Source organism: Nicotiana tabacum, chromosome 12 (genome assembly GCF_000715075.1).
Source record: "Nicotiana tabacum cultivar K326 chromosome 12, ASM71507v2, whole genome shotgun sequence".
In the NCBI taxonomy this organism is placed as follows: Eukaryota; Viridiplantae; Streptophyta; class Magnoliopsida; order Solanales; family Solanaceae; genus Nicotiana; species Nicotiana tabacum.
Genome location: NC_134091.1, coordinates 85,455,230 through 85,461,821, shown reverse-complemented (window position 1 = coordinate 85,461,821; position 6,592 = coordinate 85,455,230).

The window sequence follows — 6,592 nt, the reverse complement described above, 5'->3', positions numbered from 1 at the left end:
GAAGGGGCCATCAAGGATCTCCAGGCCGAGCTAGATACGGCTCAGAAGGAGCATGCCGACTTGGTCAAAAAGGTAAAGGTTTTTGAAGTTAGCAATGGAGACTTAACCATGGAGACTAAAGACCAAACCTTGCAGATTCAGCGGAAGATTGACCGGATCGACCAACTCCGAGCTGAAATGAATGAGGTCCATGCCATGGCCGATATTTGGAAAGGCAAAATAAACCGGCTAACTTCAACTCCGAGTGGCAAAAGAGAAGGCTGAAGCACGGGCTCGACAAAATGAGGACCTTCAAGCTCAACTGGGCTCGGCCATTGCTGAACGGGATGCCCTTGGCAAGGAGCTTGAAATAACGAGGTCCACGTCGGAAGCAACCAGGGATGATGCTAAAGAGATGGTAGCCCAGTATAGGGCTAATGTCGAAGTAGCGGAGGCTCACTTGAAAACTACCACCGAGTACGTGAGGCGGCTATCTCGAAGGGAGACCCTCGAGGAGATCCATGCCCTAGGTTTCGACCTGTCGGTCGAGATCGAGGAGGCAAAAAGGCTCAAGGTAGGCCAAGAAGCTGGTTGATCCCGAGGGTGAAGAAGGCTATGAGGGCTCCGACAAACCCGAAGATGGAGAAGACCCCGACGGCTCTGGTGATGAGGCAGGTTCTGGTGAAGATCATGTGTAGGTGCCTTAGGAATTTTTGTCTTTGTTTTTGCACTTTGGACATTTATTTTGTTGAGGCCATTTTCATTGGCCTTTGTAAAGACATTCTGGAATGTATATATAAGGTTTTTTCCCTTTTGGCAATTTCAAATCTATTACCTTTAGCCTCCTTTTTACAATTGCAAAGATTTCAAATGCCTTAGCACAGAATAAAACATAGTAATAAGTTGTTTTTTGGAGGTCCAAACAAGACTTGTTCTCGATGCAAGTTTTGTTTGAAACTTGTGAGGGCTTGGAGTGACCGGAAGCTTTCCCCAAAATTTTCATTTAAATGGTTTTAGACTATAACTTTGCCGAGGGTAACCTTTGAACAGGTTTGAAATTTTGAAGGACTTATGTTTTGATTATGGGCTTCGGATGTCTCCGAGCAGTTTTTAGGATGGCCGTAGCCTTTTAGGTTTGGGCACTACCTAATAGGTTTTGTGCCTCTGGGTTTCGATAACCCGAGCCATCTAAACTTATCAAGGACGACAGTCCCCAAGTGGGGTAGCCTTTTGGGCTCGGATAGGGGTGGCCCTTAGGCTCGATAGTTCTCGGGTAGGAATATCCCTTAGGCTCGATACTTTCAAGAAGCAAAAAATATTTGTTAGCAAGGTAGAAACTTTCTTTCATTTATGTGCGTAACGTACAAGATTGTATAAAAGCTCGTATTGCAGCTAGTGTGACCTATGCGGGCACGGTTCATTAGACCATTTGACCCCTACAATGAATCCTAACCACCGAGCCCTCACTGTTCGAGCACATAGTTTCCTTCCTTGCTAAAAATCAATGACCCGAGGGGTGAGGGCCCCCAGTATTCGAGGTCAATCTTCGATTGGACTCGGATACTGTTAATGTGGCCACTGACTCCAACTTAAAGATGAACTCCGACTCTGAGTTCTCATGATTTCTTGTCGCCTCGTTAAAAATCTTGCCGAAAAATCAATTTGGGACAAAACCGGTTCAAGTGAAAAAAATACAACCCGTGCTTTCAGACCTAGTCAGCTACATCTTGCTATGGCTGTTGCCTTTTAAGCACCCATAAATTTTTTAACCAAAATACTCGGGGTTTCGTGGCGCCAAGATAGATTCCTGCGTCACTATAGTAGAAATTCTTCGCGGCGAGCTTATGACCAACGGTTCGGACTTTTTGGATTGAACAGTACCCTACGGACTGAGAGGAAAATATTTTGCAGAAGAACGCATTTTGCGGCCCATTATGCGGCCGCATAATCACTCTCCGGACCGCATAATGGCCGCAGAGTGAAGCAGTAAGTTTGGCCAATTTGAGGTCAGTTTTGCGATCGATTATGCGACCGCATAATCGATATGCGGACCGCATATCGGTGGTGCAATTCCTCTTGGGTTTCTGCGGAGGGAGTTCTGCGGTGCATTATGCGACCACAGAACAAGTATGCAGACCGTATACTGGTCGCATACCTGAGCCGAAAGTTTAGGCCCCTGAGGGCCATTTCTGCGGTCACTTTGTGAACCACATAACTATTATGCGATCGTATATGCGACCGCAGACCTGTGTCGGGGCACCATTTTTCTTAATTTAAAACCCGACTCCCATTCCGTTAAAACACCCATTTAGTCTATTTTAAAGCTCATTTCTGATATTTCTAGAGTGAGAGAGAGAGGGTTCTAGAGGGAGGACCTAATTTTCATCAATTAATCTTCAACCATCACTCAAAGCTTGGAAATATTCAAGTAGAGCAGCAAATTATTCATCCAAAAAGGTAAGACTTCATCACCCCAGCTCTTAATTTCAAACATAGCTATAATGGGGTACTAATGAGATACTTCATGGTTATAAGGGTGGTTTATCTTGCATGCATGTATGATAAAGAGTATGGGAAAAAGTGAGCTAGAACCATGAAGGTTTTCCGAATTCTGGGTTCAATTTGTATATTGCTAAAATAGATTGAGGTTGCTAAGGTTCCGGATAATTGTAGATCCTAAAGAAGCGTAATTGAGGTATGTATGGCTAACTCTCTTCTTCCTAGAATCGAACTCCTGGTGTCCGAATAATGGGTGTAAGTTCTAACTTGATCATACCAGAATTGTTTGCCTTAGTGTGTTGGATTGAAAGATTCATGTTCCCTAATTGTTTTAGATGGTTACCATGTCATCATGCTATTTGAGAACGTAATTATGTTGTTTCCAAGCTCCTTCCCTTATGTGTGCAATGCTTTATGTGATGGTACTTATCAACATGAATGATGATGTTATTTGAACGGCTAAAAAGAGAAAAAACTTGAATTGTAAAATGTTCCCAAGTGCCAAGAACTATTTAATAAACGAGGCTGTTTGTGCCATGTAACGGTAGATGGGAAAGAAATGTGAATTTAGTGAACAATTGAAAGAGGTTATGTCTTAAGTGAGATGGCTTAGCCGATCGGGCCGAGATCGGACGCCATGCAATACACATGGAGGCATTTGTGTTGGAATTATTGATTTACATTGTGGATATGGATATGTCTCACTTGAGATGGCTTAGCCGGTCGGGCCGAGCCCGGACTCCGTGTAAAAACAGGGTGGCATTGTGAGTTGTGGCTTTGGCACTAAAGATTATTAATCTAAAAAGATGGAAAGATTGAATTGGAAACTATGTGATCCTTACTTGGTGTTTTCTTTGTATTTCTATGAAGTACTTATTGATTATTATGACTGTCTTCTCTTTGTTTCACTATTCATTCTACTAAGATTGGTGTTTGCCTTACATACTAGTACTATTCGACAGTACTAACGTCCCTTTTGCCGGGGGCGCTACATCTTTGAATGGATGTAGGTTGTTCCATCGCAGATAGTGCCGATCGCAGATAGTGGTGCTCTCTTTCTCTCCTCACAGCAGTCTTGGTGAGCCCCATTTCTCCTAGGGGTCATGTAGTCCTTCTTTTGTATAAGTTTTCATATTTTGAGGTATAGCCGGGGCCTTGTTGCCGGCATTTTCATGTTGCTCTTTTGTACTCTTAGAGGCTCCGTAGACGTTTATGTGGGTCATGTATGTATGTTGGGGTGGTCGTTGGATTGAGTTGTATTTTGGGAACTCAATTATGGCATAATGTATATAAGAAAAAATGAACTAGCAACGTTTATATATTTATATAACTGATCTCTCCCCTGTTTTACAAATGGTGATGCGATCCCTTTTTGGATTATGAATGAGTCGGGTAGGAAAGGTTTAATAGGCTTTCTCGACCAGGGTCACTCAGTTGAGCGCCGGTCCCGCTCCCCGAGGTTGGGGTGCGACAAACTTGGCATCAGAGCCTAAGGTTTTAAAGTGTCCTAGGATGTCTCGGAGCCGTGTCTAGTAGAGCCCTTCCTATCGGTGTGTTGTCGACCACATCTATAATTAGGGGGCTACTTGGACATTTAAGAATGATACCCTTCATTGTTGTTCTATATCGTGCGATAGAGCGGAACGTGAGGTTGTTTTTCCCTAACTCGTGCATTGTTCTAACTTTTAGTAAATGGTACCTAGGAAGAGAGCGAGAATTGGCCAAGAAGCCAATGCCACCCCAGGAGTGGCTGTTGATCCCCTACTTGATAATGCGGGTGAGGATAATCTCCTAACTATCACACTGCCTGATTTGTCTACTCCAGAACAGACTACCCCAGTTCCTACACCCGCCGAGGATGCCCTAATCCCTCCTGCCGATACACCTGTTCCACCTCCAGCCCCAGCTCCTGGTCCCAGTATTTCCGATAGGGATCTTAGAGGAGCTATTCAGATGCTGACTCAGTTAGTAGCTTCCTAGGCTCAAAGGTCAAATGTTGCACCCACCTCATTTAGCTTGTAAGGAGATTCTTCCGGTTCCAGGGTAAACGGGTTCCTTCAGTTAGACCCTCCAGTGTTCACAGGTACTGATCCCTAGGCAGACCCTCAGGATTTCATTGATGAGATTCATAAGACTCTCCGAGTTATGCGTGCTACTGAGACGAAGGGAGTAGAGTTGGCCTCCTATCGTTTGAAAGGGGTGGCATATTCCTGGTTTGAGATGTGGGAGGATTCCCATGAAGAGGGGAGCCCTCCGGCGAGATGGAGTGAGTTCGCGGATGCCTTCATAGACCAATTCTTGCCTGCCGAGACTAAGGCAGCCCGTGCTGTGGAGTTTGAGACCCTTAAAAAGGGTAGTAAGAATGTGTGAGAGTATCACATGGAGTTCGTGCGCCTGTTGAAGTATGCTGTTCATATGATGCCGACTATAGATGCAAGAGTGCGTTGATTTGTGTAGGGCCTTAGCCCTTTGGTTATTAATGAGGCTGCCACAGCTACTCTAAATTCTGACATGAACTATGGAAAGGTGGTGGCATTTTCCCAAGCTACGGAGGCTCGAAAAATTAAAGCTCAGGATGGAATGAGAGGGTAGTAGCAGGGCCCAATCAACAGGCAACCTTGGGGACTCATTTGGAGGTGGGAGATTAGCTTTTCGGGGAGGATCATCAGGGCCATCCCAGTCTTATGCTCAGTCTTCAGCTAGTGCCCCGCCATTAGGGCACGGTCAGCAGCATGGGACTCGCTTTAGGCCCGGTCAGGGCAGCAGGGGGCCCCACCATCAGGGCCGATAAGGAGGGAGATTCCAGCAGCAGCAGAGGGCCCCATGCCCTAAGTGTGGGAGGATACATTCGGGAGTCTGCTACCTAGACATGCCAGTATGTTACGGATGCGGAATGAGAGGTCATATTCAGAGGGAGTGTCGTGCATCCCGTCAAGGTACAGGCAGGGGCACAACTCAGTTATCCAGTCCTACGGCTGCTACATCTTCAGCACCCCCTCCAGCTCAAGGCTCTCCAGCACCAACAGGGAGTGGTGCAGCTAGGGGTGGTTTTCGGGGGGACCCAGCCGATTCTATGCTATGAGTGGTCGACAGAGTGCGGAGGTTTCCCCAAATGTCGTCACAGGTATATTGACCGTTCAATCTCATGATGTGTATGCCCTTATTGATCCTGGATCTTCATTTTCCTATGTTACTCCTTATGTTGCTACAAGCTTTGGGATAGAACTGGAATAACTTCATGAGTCGTTCTCTGTATCTACCCCAATTGGCGAGTCTATTACGACCGCGCGGGTTTATAGAGATTGTGTTGTCACGGTGCGTGGTCGGGATACCATGGCCGATCTTATTGAACTAGGGATGATTGATTTTGATGTAATAATGGGAATGGACTGGCTCTATTCATGTTTTGCCAAACTCGACTATCGGACCAGAATTATGAGGCTTGAGTTTCCTAACGAACCAACTGTTGAGTGGGAGGGGAATAATGTTATGCCAAAATATAGGTTTATTTCTTACCTTAAGGCCAAAAAGATGATCAGGAAGGGGTATATTTATCATTTAGTCTGAGTTACAGATACCACTATTGAGGTGCCTGCCCTTGAATCTGTACCAATTGTGAATGATTTCCCCGATGTCTTTCCGAATAAACTCCTTGGAATTCCTCTAGACAGGGAGATTGATTTTGGGATTGATATGATGCCAGACATGCAGTCTATATCCATTCCACCTTATAGAATAGCGCCGGTAGAATTAAAAGAGCTAAAGGAACAATTAAGGGATTTGCTAGAGAAAGGTTTCATCCGACCGAGTGTGTCGCCTTGGGGCGCACCGGTTCTCTTTGTCAAAAAGAAAGATGGATCGCTGCAGATGTGTACTGATTACTGGCAACTCAACAAAGTCAAAATCAAAAATAAATACCCATTGCCTAGAATAGATGATTTGTTTGACCAATTACAAGGTGCTAAGTTCTTCTCCAAATTGATTTGCGGTCCAGGTACCATCAATTGAAGGTAAGGGAGCAGGATATTCCGAAAATAGCTTTCAGAACCCGGTATGGGCACTTTGAATTTTTGGTAATGTCTTTCGGGCTAACAAATGCCCCGGCAGCTTTCAT